Source organism: Notamacropus eugenii, chromosome 1 (assembly GCF_028372415.1).
Source record: "Notamacropus eugenii isolate mMacEug1 chromosome 1, mMacEug1.pri_v2, whole genome shotgun sequence".
Classification (NCBI taxonomy): domain Eukaryota; kingdom Metazoa; phylum Chordata; class Mammalia; order Diprotodontia; family Macropodidae; genus Notamacropus; species Notamacropus eugenii.
The window spans coordinates 510,933,212-510,952,333 of NC_092872.1; positions in this window are offsets into that span (position 1 = coordinate 510,933,212).

The following is a 19,122-nucleotide window of genomic DNA, read 5'->3' on the forward strand; positions in this document are numbered from 1 at the left end:
GTAATTTAACAAATATCATTATATATGAACATTTTCATACATAAAGAACAGAAAAAAGACTGTATATGACATCATAAGTCTACTATAAAACCTTTTTTAAGATTTTAAGTTTTTTAAGGTTTTTCATTTTTACTTTCGTTTATAAGCCCCAAACCAGGCCAACTATACTACAACAAGGTCTTTAACATTAAGGAGTTTAATGTGTCTTTTTTCAAATGCTGTAAGCTGTAGTCATTACCAACTCTTTGTCCCTCACTATTAGCTGACTCAGTTCCATTTAAACATTTAATATCAATTAGATTTTACAATCCTATATTTACTTCAAAGATATAGCAATGACAAAAGTACAAATATTTTTCCCCAACTTGTCAGGTAGATGTTCTCCCTAAAACAATATCAGTCTGGAGAAAGTTGGCTCATTTAGTATAATTTCTGTAAAATAATACTTCCACTAAGTTCTCATATAGATGTAGATGAGTTCTAAACTCTACCATTGATCTGAGTCCTGAAGGTCACTTTTTGTTGCTCTTTGCTGCAGATGAGCAGATTACAAATCATGTACAGTAGGATGCCTGTACTCCCAATTCTTAAGATAAAGCAGAAAAAAATAAATGCAGAAACAACGACTGAAATCCATTTCACAACTACATGGTCTTGGAGGAGAAAAGACCAAACACCTCTCGTTTCAAAATATTGTCTTTCACTGAATACTATCAGTAAAGAAGTCAAATGAAGAGCAAAGAAGCCAAACAGAAAAATATGGCCAAGGCTTTTATTGCTAGTCCATTTGAATGCCTCCCTGAACAATATCAGAGGAGTGTGTCTAACATTATTATCCTCATATTTCAGTTTGATGCTGGATTGAAATATAGTACTTATTAATCATTGAAAACACACATATACACACATATATGCATATACATGCATACACAAATATATTTCATCAATAGCTCACCAGAGCATAGCTACTTGAATGTTTAAGAGCCGAAACAACATGAATTTAGAACTTTTTATGTCCCCAGATGACAAAGATGCTATTTCATTGAAGCCAGGGCCAATAAGATCCTTTGGGAATCTTTGTCTTGGGTATCCCTCATATTGCCTGGGGGTATGTTAGGGCAAGGAGTGGAGAGGAAGAGAAGATTTGACAGGAAAACCCTGATCTTATTGTATGCATCATGAAAGACTTTTATTCACAATGTAGCTTGCCAGTGAATTAAATATAGTGCCAGCACTTCTCTACTTGTCTGTATCCCCTCTAAAGTTCCTTCTATTAAAGTTTCTGTATTTTTATACTGTTTCCTTAAGGCTTTTTTCTTGCTTTCTTTTGTATCACTAATACTACCCTTGTCCCCAAAAATAAAGTCCTCCCTTTTAACAAATTAGTGTAGTCAAGCAAAAAAAAAAATTGAAATTTTGGTTGTGTCTGAGAAGTCCATGTTGATATAATTGTATTTGAATATATGATGAATATATGTGTGTATGTATATATGTGTATATATGTGTGTGTGTGTGTGAGTGTGCACATAGACACATATAATTTTGCCCCTCTAATCTATCACCATTTTGTGAAGTGTTAGGAAACAGGGTTCATCATCAGTTTTCTGAATTAATTATTGACTATTGATCAGAGTGCTTGCCTCTTTCAAAATTGTTTTTCTTTACAAAGTTTTTACTATAATAATTATTCTCTTTCTGCTCATTCCACTTCAATCAGTTCATTTGTATCTTCCCTTAAACCATCAGCTTCATAATTCCTTATAGTGCAGGTAATTATTATTTTCATATATTATAATTTGTCCACCATTCCCCAAATGATGAGCACCCCATTAGCTACTTTAAATGGCTTCACACACATGAATTAATTTCCTCTTTGAACTACAAAGCTGGTAGTATATATACGGTATAGGGCCAGAAATGCTATTATAGAATTAAAGGGTTTAAGAATCTGTCATCAATAGTTCCAAATTGCTTTCCAGAACTGTTGAATCAACTCACAGATATATCACCAGTTCATTTGTGAGCCTTTCCTCCCACAATGCCTACAAAAATTGTCAATTTCCTTTTTTTATCTTTGTCAATCTGATATATATATATATATGATAGAACTCTAGAACTAATTTAATTTAATTTTTCTTACTATTCATGGTTTTGAGCCTTTTTAAAAAATATGACTGTGAATAGCTTGGTTTGCTTCCTTTTGAAATTGTTCATATTCTTTCACAATTTACCTATAGGGAAATGACTCTTGCTCTTATATGTGCATCAATTTATTTTATATATATATATATGTATATATGTATACATATACATATGATATCAGACCTTGATAAAAGACATTTTCTCAGTTGTTTTTTTGTTAACTTTTTCTTTATTGCTAACTTCATTGATTTTGTTTGTGCAAAGCCTTCTAGTTTTCTGTAATAAAATTGTTCATGTTGTTTCTTATGATCATTTGATACTTTCTCTTGTTAATAACTATCTTTTTTCATAGGTATAAAGAGACTTTCTTTCCTTGCTTCTTCAAATATAACTTCTAAGGAGGGGTTTTATTTATTTATTTCTTTTATTTAAACCTGGATAATTAATAGACCTGTTGTTAAAGTCCTGGAAACCTGGGTTCTGTCATTATTTATGACACACAATGAGTTATTGACCTTGGACAAATAACAATCTCAATTTGTCCTAGGCAACTCCATAAGACAATAAGTTGCAGAGAAAATGTCAATCTGCATTGAGACAGTGACTTTCCTCATCCAAGAACTACTCATACTTTGTACATCACACTCTCAGGCCTTACTCTTTGGACTTTTTATATCTTGTTTGTGTATCCATTTGGAGTTTATTATAACAAATGGAATGAGATGTTGGTCTAAACTTAATTTATTCCTGATTTTTTCCAAAATTCCTAGAAGTTTTTGTCAGATATGGTGTCCTATATGATGCTGGGTTCATTTCAAGTCTTGGGAAACTGATGTGATCAATTAATCAACTTAAAAAAATCAGTATGATATAAACCTGCTTTACAGTATAGTTTAAATCTACTGCTAGATTTCTTTCCTTGACATTTTTTCATTATTTTCCTTGAGATTATTTACTTTTTTGTTTTTTTCCAGGTAATTTTTTATTATATTATATTCATCTTTATTTCTTATGATTATTTGCTGTATGACTATTCAAAGTTCTATACGATAATAATTATAAAACATTTAGCATGATGCTTGGCACATAGTTGTTGTTCATTCTTCATTTTTGAAGAGCAATGATATCATGAATGAGTATGGTCTTGACTTGAAGGTGAAGTGGATTTAAGTGAGGAAAAGTAGTGCAATTTGTAGTGTCACTCTCTGTTCCAGAGTTATCAAAGTCTGGTGGTGAGACAGAAGTCTGGATGACTGGTGATGGCCCAGGATGCAGTGGTTGACCTTGGCATCTTCAATGTCTGACAAGTACTGACAGAGTACTTGTGTCAGTCACTTTCATGGTCATTGAAATAAATCATTTTTACCTGCCCTTTCCACTGGGGCAAGTATTCACATTCTTGGGATAGGCACCCCCCCTAACTCACCAATGGCTTTCAAGTCTGTCAACTACCCTCTTTCTGATTTAGCTCATCTGCCAAGAGAGTTTTACTGACGCATGACCAATGCACATGCTAAATCTCTTTGATGCCCTGGAGAACTGGATGATAGGTGGACACCAGAGGTGAATGAGAATCCTTGAAAAGGGCAAAGCAAATCCTTTCATCAGATGTATTAGTCCTTCCTGAATATTCCATAGACCCCTGGCACATAGTATGTGCTATAAAAATACTAGCTATTTTTAGGTAAAGTAATCATTTTGAATTATATTGCACTGAATCTGTTATTTGAATTAGATAGCACAAAATTTTTGTTGTCTTACCACAGCTCAGTCATGAGCATTTAATTTCTCTCTAATTATTTGTCTTCTTTTATTTTGTTAGTGTTTTATAGTTTTATTTTATTTGTATAATTTCTGTGTGACTTGGTAAGTAGACTCCAAGATATAGTAAATATTCTGTAGTTATTTTGAATATAAATTATTTTTCTATCACTTTCTAATGGGTTTTCATTGGTAATATGGAAAAAAGACAGAAAATCTTGTGGTTAGATTTCATGTGCTGCTTCTTTATTGGTTATTATTTCATTATTTTATTTGAATCTCCAGGATTTTCTAAGTGAATTATCACATCATGAAAAAAATTCTCCCTTTCTACTGTATTAAAACATCATTTGTCCCATAGCAGGAATTTTATAAGATATCCCTTTATTTTATTAGCATGTATGTTTGTAGAAAAGAATTTCCAATATTTTTAGGCTTTAACTACTGTGAATTCTTTTTTAAAAATTATATTTGAATAAAACAATTTGGTTTTCTTCTCTCTTTTAAAAAATGCTTGCCTATTTTCTGGGCCTTTTAAATTCTTAGTTATGTTTATCAATTCAGTGTTCAAAATTTGTTTATCTCATTTGTTTTTTAGAATTTGTTTTTGTGTTTCATTTTTTTTAGTTTTTTAAAAGATAAGTTTTTGACTTTTGTAATTTCTTGTATCATGAAAATTACCCCATATATACCTTCCTCTGACCCTCATAACTAGTCATTGCATGTGACATATAGTATTTGTCAGAGAGAGGAGGGAAAATCAAACAAAATTGATTGATACATTAAAAACTCCAAAAGCAAATACAATATCTAATGCCTGTGAATCTCCAACCTCTGCAAAAGTGTGGGTTGGAGTGGTTTTATTATATTTCTTCATTTGAGTCCTATTATATCTTTTTAATTTTGTTGATTTACTTTTGATTTTTTTGATTGTGTACTTTTCCCCTACTTATTGTGGTAGTTACTGTGGTTTGCTTTCTTGACTCTATTGTGTCTTCCAGTGGTAGAACCAAGATGGCAGAATGGAGGCAGGGATCAGTCAAGTTCTGCTTGTGTTACTCTGCAAATAACTTTAAAATAATACCTCAAAGCAAATCATGGAGTTGTCAAGCCAATAAAAGGTCAAGGTGAGACAGTCTTCCAACCAGAGACAACTTAAGAGATTAGAAAGACGGATCTATGACGTGGAGGTGGAGACCATCCCAGAGTTACACATAGATGCAGCTCCAGTGGTAGGACTAGGTGGTGGCCACAACAGCAGCAGCAGCTTTGAGAGTTCTCAAACCAGAGGCAGTAAAGGGATGAAGACAACTTCACAAAGAGATTAAAGGGGACCCCCTATACTAGCAGTGTATATATTACAGACACTATTTGGGAATTCCAAGGGCTGTACCCACTTCTGAAGTCACAATTCAAGGTCTGAGAAAAATACTTTCAGTCAAGAGGGAGCAGGGCCCCTGAGGACAAGGATTGCTGAGGAGCAATATCACTTCCAGTCCCAAGGGAACAGAGGCCCTGAAGAACAGTATCAATTACATTCTCAAGCATTCAAAGGCCCTTCAAGGGGAAGGACCAGAGCTCAGATAAGAAGAGCAGTGACCTCACCTTTCCCCAGATCACATCCTCTTAGAAGCACTGAAAAAATTCCAAACCCCCAAGAACTAGCTTTGAAAACAGCAGTGGAAAAGAACCTGAAACTTGGGAACAGAGTGCAACCCTAATGTAAATTTGAAGTCAAGAAATAGACTGGGAAAATGAATTAAATATAAAAGAACCTGACCATGAAAAACTACTTCAGTGACAGGTAAGATCAAGACTGAAACTCATAAGATATCAAATTATAACAGCTACAAAAAGCCTCAAAAAGTGAATTGGATACAAGACCAATAAGAATTTCTGGAAGAGCTAAAAACTGATTTTCAAAATTAAATAGGAATGATGGGGGAAATATAGGTAAAGAAATGAGTGAGGGAATAAAATTATGAGAAGACAATAGCTTGGAAAAATAGGCACAAAAATATGAAAATAGCACCTTAAAAATAGAATTGGTCAAATTTAAAAAGAGATAGAATAGAAAAAGATGCATAAAACCTCACTGAAGAAAATAATTGCTTAAGATTAGAATTGGGCAAATGAAAACTAATAGCTCTATAAGACATCAAGAAACATTAAAGCAAAGTGAAAAGAGTGAAAAAAATCAAAGAAAAAGGTGGACTATGTCATAGGAGAAAGAACTCACTAGGAAAATAGATCAAGGAGGCTTAATTTAAAAATTATTGGAATAACTGAAAGTCATGAAAAAAAGAAGGAACATAGATTTCATGTTTCAAAATTTTAAAAAGGAAAATTCTGCTTACCTCACTTTGTATCAGTACGTATATAACCTTCCATGCTTTCATCAAAACAGCATTTCTCTCAGCATAGTAATATTCCATTATATTCATGTACCACAATTTATTGCTGCATTCCTCAAATGGTGGACAGCTACTTCTTTTTAAGTTTTCATTTGTCACAAAAAAGTGCTGCAATAAATGTTTTGTGGTAAATACGGACATTGTTCTTATTGATGACTTTCTTGGGATCCAATCTCAGAAACAGAATCTGTGGTCAAAAGGGTATGGGCATTTTAGTCACTTGATTTGTATAATTCCAGATTCTTTTCCAAATAGGTGTGACATTTCACAGCTCCACAAACAGTATATTAGGGTGTCTAGCCTTCCAAAGTTCCTCCAACACCGACTTGAATTTTTTTGTAATTTTTTGCCAATTTGCAAGATTTGAGGAGAAATCTTTGTATTGTTTTGATTTGTATTTTATTTCTTTTAGTAATTTTGAGTATTTTTATCATGTGATTGTGAACAATTTGCATTTTTTTGAGAATTGTTTGATCATATTCTTTTGTCATCATTGAGGGCTTTTAAAAATTTTCACTAATTACTTTTTTCTTTTTTTTCTCAGCAATGTAGTTCTCCTCTTCTTTCCTCATTGATTCCTTATTCTACACAGTATAGCAGCTGATCCAGATCTTGTCTTGCTATTATATTTCCCTATCCTCTCTGCTTAGGACATTCTTTCACACTTTTCTTAAAAAATAATAATTAATGTAACTTGCTTAAAATTTCCTCTTGTGTTCTCCCCATCTCACACCTCCCTTTGTGAGTTCTTTCTTTTTCCTTCCTTCCTTCCTTCCTTCCTTCCTTCCTTCCTTCCTTCCTTCCTTCCTTCCTTCCTTCCTTCCTTCCTTCCTTCCTTCCTTCCTTCCTTCCTTCCTCTCTTCCTTCCTCCCTACCTTTCTCCTGCTCCTCCTCTCCTGCTCTTTGTTCTTCTTCTTCTTCTACTTCCTCCTCCTCCTCCTCCTCCTCCTCCTCCTCTTCTTCTTCTTCTTCTTCTTCTTCTTCTTCTTCTTCTTCTTCTTCTTATTCTTCTTATTCTTCTTCTTCTTTCTGTCCTTCTGTCTGTCTGGATCTCTTTCTCTGTCTCTCTCCCTCCCCAAATGGTGGAAGTAGGATGGAGAGAAATTTTTTAATTAAAATTAAATTTAGTTAAATTTTAAGGACACAGATCAAATTCCACTTCCTCTTCTAGATAACTTTCCTGATATTTCCAAATTCTAGTTACATTCCCACTAAGGTTATAATCCATCTATCGGTATTTAACTTATATGTACTACATTACATTTGTTGTCTTCTCATTAAACTGTAAAATCTTTTAGTATTTGAAGTGATTAGTATACTTCAGCACACATAGTAAGCACTCAGTAAGAACTTGCTGATTAAATGATTGATTTTATTGATGAATGTGCTTACATAAATAAAATTTTGCCTAATGAATATTTTGGTTGCCTCTCAAAAGTCTATTATGTTGCCTCATTATTGTAATTTTAAGTGATGAAATTATTTATTTTCTATTTTTTTTAACAATTTTAAGGACTATATTATTTATTATTCATTTAGCTTTTAATAATTTCTTTTAAAAGTCTTTTGTGGATTACAATTTTTGTTGTGCTATGGTCTATGAATGATATGTTTAATATTCCTACTTTTCTACATATGTGTATGAGTTTAATAAGTCCTAGTATAGTGGAATCTGTTTTCTCCCAAAAATGACATGCACAACTCAGGAAATATGTACTATGTACCTCTTTCTACTCCTAGTCAATATTCTTTTTATGACTTTTACATGTCCCATATCAGTTTATTTAAATTCTTTTCGTTTATTAAATTTATTTTGTTCATTTACTTAAATTCACTATTTATCTTGACTGAAATAATCACCATTAATATGATATTTTCTCAATTTCTCCGTATTTTAATCATATATTTCTTCCAGTATTTAGATAGCAGATCATTCAGTCCATATGCATCAAGTGAGATATATATATATATTTATATATATTACACATATATACATATATATGTATAAACACTTATATGTACATACATACACTTACACACATATGGGTTTGTATATTCCATATGTATGTTTGTTGATCAATATGAAAACAGTTTATTGTTGTGTCTTTAATCATAATATGTTGTCTCTGTTTATTTCTTTTAATCATATCTGTTTTTCTTGCTGCCTTATTAGTAATCAAAATTACCATTCATGGATTCTTTGAATTCACCTGAGAAATAACACATTTACTTCAACCTCTCACTTTCGCTCTGTGCTAATGTTTTGGTAGTGTGTGTTTCTAATAAATGTTGGATTATTAGAATCTGCTTTGATTTATTGGAGTCTTTTTTAATTCATTGTTTCCTATTTTCTTCCACTTTTTGGGTGAATCAATTCTGCTTATATTTATGGTGATGATTTTTAATTTTCTTTTCTTTTCATCATATCTTATACTTCTTTCTGCTCTTTCCTTTTCTAGTATCCTCCAAAAACAAAAATACATAAATCAACATAGTAATTTCTAATTGAGGAAGTCATCTTCCATTTATTTTTACCTCTTCCCTTCATCTATCCAAATCTTAATCACTGATTCTTTTTAAAAATCTTATTTTTTTGTAGTAACATTTACTATTCCTTCTACTCCTTCCTCCAAATGAAAAAGAAAGGGAAATGGAACTCATAACAAATATTATTATTTAAAGGGAAAATCAACACAGTAGTTATTTCCAAAAATCTATGTTATCTTCTAAATCTTGAGTGTTACCATTTTTCTATCAAGAAGTGGATAAAATGCATCATCATCATCATGTACTGAAATTGTGGTTGATCGTTACATTGATCAATGTTCACAAGTCTATCAACGTTCAATAAATGGTTCTTGCACTCTCTTTCTATTCTTTTACTCCTCATCTTATATTCCCTCATCCTAAGTTGAAGATCATTTTACTCATAACCCCTTGACCTTAACAGTTCTGATTATATCAATCATCTCTCCTAATGTCCTTTCTCCCCTGTCCCTATCTCCACATATTTCTGTATTGACTTTTGAATATTTTTATACAAATGCAATAATATCCCATAAAACATTTAGCATAGCATCTGACACATAATAGATGCTTAATAAATGTTTGTTCCCGTCCCCCTCCCCATCACCTTCTACCAATTTTTTGGCTATGTATTTATGTATGTATGTATGTATGCATGTGTTCACACTTAACTTTGTAAAGTTCAGATAAGATTAAGGTTCATCAGATGCCTGTTTCCCTTATCCCTACCTCCATATTTTATACTCATATTCTCATCCATTCCAATTATGAGAAAGAGCTAGTTCCCACTTCTCTTCCTTATCTGGTGACTGATGTTTTATGTGACTGTTTGAAAGGAAAGGTTTAATGTTCTTTCTACAGTTCCAGATGGACAATAATTCTTGGAAAATATGTCATCAAGGTAATAGTTCGTAGTGGATATAAGGTTGGATTTGAAGTCAAGAATATCTAAATTTAAAGTCTGATTCAAATTTACTAGCTGAGTTATCGCGGGCAAATGAACTGACCTCTCTCAGTCATCGTCTCCTCATCAGTAAAATATTAACAATAATCAAACTTCCTAATAGAATTATTATTAAGATCAAATGAGACAAGAAATATAACACACTTTGCAAATCTTAACATACTACATCAGTGTTAACTATTATATGTCTGAATTAGGTGGTACATCTGTGGTGTAGTGGATAGAGCACTGGCCTTAAAGTCAAGAAGACTTGAAATAGGACCAGCATATCTCTCTCTCACTTTCTCTCTCTCTCTCTCTCTCTCTCTCTCTCTCTCTCTCTCTCTCTCTCTCTCTCTCTCTCTCTCTCTCTCTCTCTCTTCCCTCCCACATCTTGATCTTTCATTCATCTTTGTCTCATTATTTTCCTCTTCATTTAGTGTAACTTCATGTCAAGCAATCCTCAGAGAGCCCTAGTAAAAGTGTTATTTATAATCTCATTGCATCCTCTTTGCAAGAGTGAATGTTGAGATGGAATATTTAGTCAGTGTTGAAATGATATTCTCAATGTGCAAAGATAATTTTGATTATTTGGTTATATGATGTTACATATTTCCCTCAAATTTCATCTGCTTATTTTGTTCCAGTGGTTTGAAAACTGTGGTTCCCTCAGATCACAGATTTATGGAAGGAAGGGATATTGTTTAATATATTTATTTAACTTTTAACCTTCATTTTCACAAAATTTTTGGGCTCCAAATTATATCCCCATTTCTCCCCTCCCCCCACCCCAAAACACCAAGCATTCTAATTGCCCCTATGACCAATCTGCCCTCTCTTCTAACAACCCTCCCTTCCCTTATCCCCATCTTTTCTTTTGTCCTGTAGGGCCACTTAACTTTCTATACCCCATTACCTGTATTCCTTAATTCCTAGTAGCAAGAACAATACTCGACAGTTGTTCCTAAAAATTTGAGTTCCAACTTCTCTTCATCCCTCCTTCCCCACACATTCCCTTTGGGAAGGCAAGCAATTCAACATAGGCCATATCTGTGTAGTTTTGCAAATGACTTTCATAATAGTCATGTTGTGTAAGACTAACTCTATTTCCCTCCATCTTATCCTGCCTCCCATTGCTTCTATTCTCTTTTTGATCCTGATACTCCCCAAGAGTGTTGACTTTAAATTGCTCCCTCCTCCCACTGCCCTCCCTTTCATCATCCCCCCCACCCTGCTTATCCCCTTCTCCCCCACTTTGCTGAATTGTAAGACAGGTTTTCATACCAAAATGAGCGTGCATTTTATTCCTTCTTTTAGTCTAATGTAATGAGAGTAAGCTTCATATTTTTCTCTCACCTCCCATCTCTTTCCTTCCACTGAAAAGTCTTTTGCTTGCCTCTTTTATGAGAGATAATTTGCCCCATTCCATTTCTCCCTTTCTCCTCCCAATATATTTCTCTCTCACCCCTTAATTTCATTTTTTTAAGATATGATCCCATCCTATTTAATTCACTCTGTGCTCTGTGTGTGTGTGTGTGTGTGTGTGTGTGTGTAATTCCACCCACTACCCAGATACTGAAAAGTTTCAAGAGTTACAAATATTGTCTTTCCATGTAGGAATGTAAACAGTTCAACTTTAGTAAGTCTCTTATGACTTCTCTTTGCTGTTTACCTTTTCATTCTTCACTTCATTCTTGTGTTTGAAGGTCAAATTTTCTTTCTTTTCATCAAGAATGCTTGAAAGTCCTCAATTTCATTGAAAGACCAATTTTTCCTTGGAGTATTATATTCGGTTTTGCTGGTTAGGTGATTCTTTGTTTTAGTCCTAGTTAGTTTGACTTCTGAAAAATCATATTCCATGCCCTTCTATCCCTTAATGTAGAAGCTGCTAGATCTTGTGTTATCCTGATTGCATTTCCACAGTACTTGAATTGTTTCTTTCTGGCTGCTTGCAATATTTTCTCCTTGACCAAGGAACTCAGGAATTTGGCCACAATGTTCCTAGGAGTTTCTCTTTTTAGATCTCTTTCTGGTGGTGATCGGTGGATTCCTTGAATACTTATTTTGCCCTCTGGTTCTAGAATCTCAGAGCAGTTTTCCTTGATAATTTCATGAAAGATGATGTCTAGGCTCTTTTTTTGATCATGGCTTTTAGGTAGTCCTAAATTTTTTAAATTGTCTCTCCTGGATCTATTTTCCAGGTCAGTTGTTTTTCCAATGAGATATTTCATATTCTCTTCCATTTTTTTCATTTGTTTGGTTTTGTTTTGTGATTTTTTGGTTTCTCATAAAGTCATTAGCCTCCATCTTTTCCATTCTAATTGTGAAAGAACTATTTTCTTCAGTGAGCTTTTGGACCTCCTTTTCCATTTAGCTAATTCTGCTTTTGAAAGCATTCTTCTCCTCATTGGCTTTTTGACCCTCTTTTGCCAATTGAGTTAGCCTATTTTTCAAGGTGCTATTTTCTTCAGCATTTTTTTTTGGGCTCCTTTAGCAAGATGTTGACCTGCTTTTCATGCTTTTCTTGCATGTCTCTCATTTCTCTTCCCAGTTTTTCCTCCACCTCTCTAACTTGATTTTCAAAATCCTTTTTGAGCTCTTCCATGGCTTGAGCCCATTGAATATCTATTTTGGATGTATGGGATACAAAAGCCTTGACTTCTGTGTCTTTCCCTGATGGTAAGCATTGTTGTTCCTCATCTGAAAGGCTGGGAGGAGATATCTGTTCACCAAGAAAGTAACCTTCTATGGTCTTATTTTTTTTCCCCTTTTTGGGGCATTTTTCCAACCAGTTACTTGACTTTTGGGTCCTTTGTCAAGAGTAGGGTATACTCTGGGAATCTGTGAGATCTCAGTTCCTCTGAGGTGGCACAATGAAGCGTGTACTGGTTTGGATGCAGAGAGAGATTTTTATGCCCGTAATCTTAGCATTTACTTCTCCACAACCACCTGGCCTCCAGTTCCCAAGTCAGCACTGATGGCTGATTTTCAGATAAGTTGAATGGGCAGGGCTGCCATTCAGTGTGAAATAAAGACCAGCTTGGCCAGATCCTCTACCCAGGGCTGAGGTAAGAGTCAGCTCTTCAGTGCCCCCAGGGGTTTTTATGCTCCAACAATGAAGCGGTCTACAGGCTGCTGTGTAGCCTCTGTGGCTGCTGTCTGCTGCTGGAGCTATGGGAAGGCCCTTCTCCCTTCCTGGCCAGCTGATAAAACCCCATCAGTAACCTTTGGCGCCTGTGGGCCAAGAGATATGAGGACTCACTGTTGCACTGGAGATTCCGCCCCTGAGGTTTCCTCCTCCCAGAGTCTCATCACACAGCATGGCCAAGGCTGGGCTGAGTTCTGCTCCATGTCTTGTGCAAACAACGTTTCCTGTAGGTCTTTCAGGTCACTCTGGGCTAGAAATGCCCTCCACTCTGTTGTTCTCTACTTCTGCTGCTCCAGAATTTGTTGAGAGTCTCTCTCTACAGGTATTTTATGGGCTGTAGGAAGGGATTTTAAAGTCTATCTAGTCTGACCTCCTCATTTTATAAATTAGGAAATTAAATATTAGGATGTTTCAGGAAATTGTTCAAAGTCACATAGGCAACAAATGGCAGAGAAAATAATTTAATCCATTTTTTATGTGCAGGAAAATTATAATGTGGAAATACTATTCATCAGTGTCTATAAAAGCTAGTGTTAGAACTTACTGTACCAAAATGGCAGTGATTGATTGGTAAATGTTCTCTACCCATTCCCTTGTTGACCTTGAAAGAACCATAAAATATTTCCCCAGAAAAATTCTGTATCAGTGGGATCAGCAGAAGGGGCAAACAGTCTCTTGGCACATGGGGCTAGTAAAATTCCTAAGGAGGACTCCTTTTGCTGTGACTGAAGGGGAAAAGTGCAGGACCATAGCTGTCCCAGACAGCACCACCTCAGTGAACTAGGAGGAGATCTGGAGCCGCTGGGGGTGGAGCTTCATAACCACCAACACCAAGAAACCAGGTGTACCTCAGCACCCCAGGGGAAACAGGAAGACACTGGGGCAGGCAGGATCAACAACTGCTGAGCTTGACTCTGCTCTAGCTCAGCTGAGGAGACCTCCCATGGCCAGAACAGCCCTCCTTCACACTTTACAAGCTAACTCCAGAGCAAATTCGGGGAAACACAAAAAGACTTTACCTGGTCTCTGCTTTCTCACACCAGCCAGTTCAGTACTAGGTTCTTTAGCTTCTAGTTGAAAGAACCAGAAGCCACAGCAAACAAAGCCTCATCATGATGTGTAAGAAGCAAAGCAGGAAAGAAAAGACCACAGAATCCTTCTATGGGGACGAGGATCAAAACACAAACACCAAAGAGGTAAGCATTGAGATTATAGTCCCATCTGAAACTTCAAAAGGGACAATGAACTGGTCACAAGCACAAAGAGCACTCTTGGAAGAGCTGAAGAAGGATTTTAAAAGCCAATTTAGAGAAATAAAAGAAAAACTGGTTAATGATTTTAAAAGTATGAAAAAAATTCACTGAAGAGAACAGCTCCTTAAAAAGGAAAATTGGACAAATGGAAAAGGAAGTGCAAAAAATTATTTGAAGAAAATGCTTCCTTTAATGGGATAATTGGATAGATGGAAAAGGAGATGCAAAAGTTAACTGAAGAAAACAATTTGATAAAAAGTAGAATATAGGATATCAAGAATCAGTCAAGCAAAATCTAGAGACTGAAAAGATGGAAGAAAATGCAAAATATCTAATTGGAAAAGCAACTGATCTGGAAAATAGATCCAGGAGAGAAAAATCTAAGAATTATTGGCCTACCAGAAAGCCATGATGAAAAAAAGAGCCTGGACAATATCTTCCAAGAAATCATCAAGGAAAACTGCCCAGAAGTCTTAAATCCAGAGGGTGAAATAGTCATTGAAAGTATCCACCATTCACCTCCCAAAAGGGATCCAAAACTAAAAACACCAAGAAATATCGTTGCCAAATTCCAGAACTATCAAGTGAAGAAGAAAATACTACAGGCAGCCAGAAAGAAACTATTCAAATATTGAGGAGCTACGGTCAGGATCATACAGGACCTTGTAGCATCTACATTAAAAGACTGAAGGAATTGATATATGATATTCTGTAAGGCAAAGGAGCTGGGACTACAACCAAGGATCAATTACTCAGCAAAATTCGTCATAATATTCAGACAGAGAGATAGACATTCAATGAAATGAGATTTCCAGACCATCCTGATTAAAAGGCCATAATAGAAAATTCAATAGAAAATTCAATCTTCAAATGAAGGTCAAGAGAAGCATAAAAAGGTAAACAGAGGAAAAGAAAAACTTGCTACTCAGTATGGGCACACTGTTTGCCTCCCTACAAGGGAAAGTGATCCTTGTTAATCTTGAGAATTGTGTATTTATTATGAAATAAAAAAGGGATATACATAAATAGAGGGAGTGATTATAAAGTAAACGATGTGATGATAAAAATGTGAGTTAAGAGTACAAAGGGATTATAACAAGAGATGTGAAAAGGAGGAAGCATAAAATGGTAAATTACATCACAGGAAGATGCACAGAATTGTATTACAGTAGAGGGAAAGAGGGAAGGGAGATGAGCATTGTTTGAGAGTTACTCTCATCTGATTTGTTTCCAGGAGGGAACAATAAACTCAATTAAGTATATAAATCTATTTCTATAGGCAGTAGGAGGGGAAGGGGGAAAGAAAGGGGAGGGGAGGCTAAAAGGGGTGGAAGAAGTAGTAAGGTTAAGGGGAGTAAAAGGCAGAGGGGCTGAAAGAAGGAAAGGAAGACTGCAGGAGGTGGTGGTCAAAAATTAAAACTCTATTATGGAAGGGAAGGGAGAAGGGAGAGCTAAAAGCATAAACAAGGGGAAAAGGGATTGAGAGAATGACACAGATAGGAATCGTAAGTGTGAATGTGAATGGGATGAACTCTCCCATAAAACTGAGACAGATAGCAGAATGAATTAAAAACCATAATCCAAGAATATGTTGTTTACAAGAAACACATTTGAAATGGGGGGATACACACAGGGTAAAGGTAAAAGGTCGGAGCAGAATATATTGTGCTTTATCTGATATAAAAAAAGCAGTAATAGCAATCGTAATTTCAGACAAGGCAAAAGCAGAAATAGTTCTAATCAAAAGAGATAAGGAAGGAAACTATATCCTGCTAAAAGGCACCATAGACAACAAAGCAATATCGTTACTAAACATATATGCTCCAAGTGGTATAGCATGCAAATTCTTAGAGGAGAAGTTAAGGGAGTTACAGGAAGATATAGACAGCAAAACTGTACTAGCTGAGGACTTCAGCCTCCCCCTCTCTGAACTTGATAAATCTAACCTTAGAATAAAAAGGAAAGAAGTTAAGGAGCTGAATAAAACTCCAAATAGGGTAGATATGATAGATCTCTGGAGAAAACTGAATGGGGATAGAAAGGAATATACCTTTCTCTTAGCAATATGTTGCACATATACAAAAATTGACCATGTACTAGGGCATAAAAACTTCAAAATCCAATGTAGAACGACAGAGATAGTCAATGCATCCTCCTCAGACCATAATGTAATAAAAACATATGTAATAAAAGGCTATCAAAAGATCGATCAAAAATTAATTGGAAACTGAATAATATAATCCTGAAGAATAAATGGGTTAAACAACAAATCACAGAAATCATCAACAACTTCACTCAAGAGAATGACAATAATGAGATGAGCTACCAAATCTTATGGGATACTGCAAAAACAGTTCTTAGAGGAAGCTTTATATCTTTGAATGCCTACATGAATTAAATAGAGAAAAAAAAAGACCAATGAATTGAGCATGCTGCTGAAAAAGCTAGAAAAAGAACAAATTGAAAATCCCCAAGTAAATATTAAATTAGAAATACTGAAAACCAATGGAGAGATTAACAAAATTGAAATTAAGAAATCTATTGAACTAATAAATAAAACTAAGAGTTGGTTTTATGAAAAAACCAATAAAATTAGTGACTCTTTGGTCAATTTGATTAAAACAAAGAAAGAAGAAAACCAAATTATCAATATTAAAAATGAAAAGCATGAACTCACCTCGAATGAAAAGGAAATTAAAACAATACTTAGAAATTACTTTGCCCAACTGTATACCTATAAATTCGATAATCTAAATGATATGGATGATTATTTTTAAAAATATAAATTGCCCAGATTAACAGAAGAGGAATTTGAATTCTTAAATTACCCCAACTAAGAAAGAGAAATTGAAGAAGCCATCAATGAACTCTGTAGGAAAAAAATCTCCATGTCCAGATGGATTTATAGGTGAATTCTAGCAAACATTTAAAGAACAGTTAATTGCAATACTATATAGACTATTTGGGAAAATTGGGGAAGAAGGTGTCCCCCAAAATTCTTTTCATGATACAAATATGGTTTAGATACCTAAACCAGGAAGAGCCAAAATAGAGAAAGAAAATTATAGACTAATTTCTCTAATGAATATAGATGCAAAATTTTAAATATGACAGCAATAATAATATAGCAAACTATGAAGAGAATAATACATTATGATCAGTTACAATTTATATCAGAAATGTAGGGCTGGTTCAATATTAGGAAAAATATTAGCATTCTTGATCATATCAACAATAAAACTACCAGAAAACACGTGATTATCTCGGTTGATGCAGAAAAAGCTTTTGACAAAACATCGACCATTCCTATTTAAAACACTGGACAGCATAGGAATAAATAGAACTCTCCATAAAATAATAAGCAGTATCTACCTAAAACTTTCAGCAAGTACTACAAGCAATGGAGATAAGCTAGAAGCATTTCCAATAAGATCAGGATGCCAATTATCACCATTATTATTCAATATGGTACTAGAAATGTTAGCTGTAGCAATTAGACAAGATAAAGAAATTGAAGGAATAAGAATAGGCAAGGAAGAAACTAAGTAATCACTCTTTACCAATGATATGATGATATACTTAGAGAATACCAGAGATTCAATTAAAAAACTACTTGAAATAATAAACAACCTTCACAAAGTTGCAGGTTACAAAATAAACCCACACAAATCTTCTGCATTTCTACATATTACTAATAAAGCCATACATCAAGAGATAGAAAGAGAAATCCCATTTAAAGCTAGGGTAGACACTATAAAATATTTGAGAGTCTACCTGCCAAAACAAACCCAGGGATTATATGAACAGAATTACAAAATACTTTCCACAGAAATCAAGTCAGATCTAAGAAAGTGGAAAAACATCAGTTACTCATGGGTAGGCCAAACTAATATAATAAAAATGACAATTCAACCTAAATTGATTTACTTATTCAGCACCATACCAATTAAACTATCAGATAATTATTTTCTAGAGCTAGCAAAAATAATATCAAAATTGATTTGGAAGAACAAAAGGTCCAGAATATCCAGGAAACTAATCAAAAGAAATGCTAGGGAAGGTCGCCTAGCTCTACTAGATGTCAAATTATATTATGAAGCAGCAATTATCAAAACCACTTGTTATTGACTAAAAAACAGAAGAGTAGACCAGTGGAATAGGATAGGTACTCAAGACACAGTAGTCACTGAATATAGCTGTCTACTCTTTCACAAACCCAAGGATCCCAGCTTCTGGGATAAAAACTCACTGTTTGGCAAAAATTGCTGGGAAAACTGGACAACAGTGTGGCAGAAACTAGGTATAGACCTATGCCTGACACCATACACAAGAATAAAGTCCAAATGGGTACATTATCTAGGCATAAAGATGAATACTATAAACATAATAATGGAGTAAGGAATAGTATACTTATCAGATTTGTAGAGAAGAGAAAGATTTTTTAATAAACAAGATAGAAAACATTATGAAAAACAAAATGGATAATTTTCATTTCATTAAACTGAAAAGTTTTTGCACAGCCAAACTGAATGCAACCAAGATTAGGAGGGAAGCAGAAAACTGGGAAAGAATTTTTGCAACCAGTGTCTGTGATAAGACCTCATTTCCAAAATTTATAGCGAATTGAGTCAAATGTACATTAATACGAGTAATTCCCCAAATGATAAATGGTCAAAGGATATGAGTGGGCAGTTTTCAAAGGAAGAAATTAAAGCTGTTTATAGTCATATGAAAAAAATACTCTAAATCACTATTGATTAGAGGGATGCGAATCAAAACAACTCTGAGATACCACATCACACCTTTCAGATTAGCTAACACGACAAAAGAGGAAGATGAAAAATATTGGAGAAGATGTGGAAAAGTTGAACCACGAATTCATTATTGGTGGAGCTATGAGCTGATCCAACCATTCTGGAGGGCACTTTGGAACTA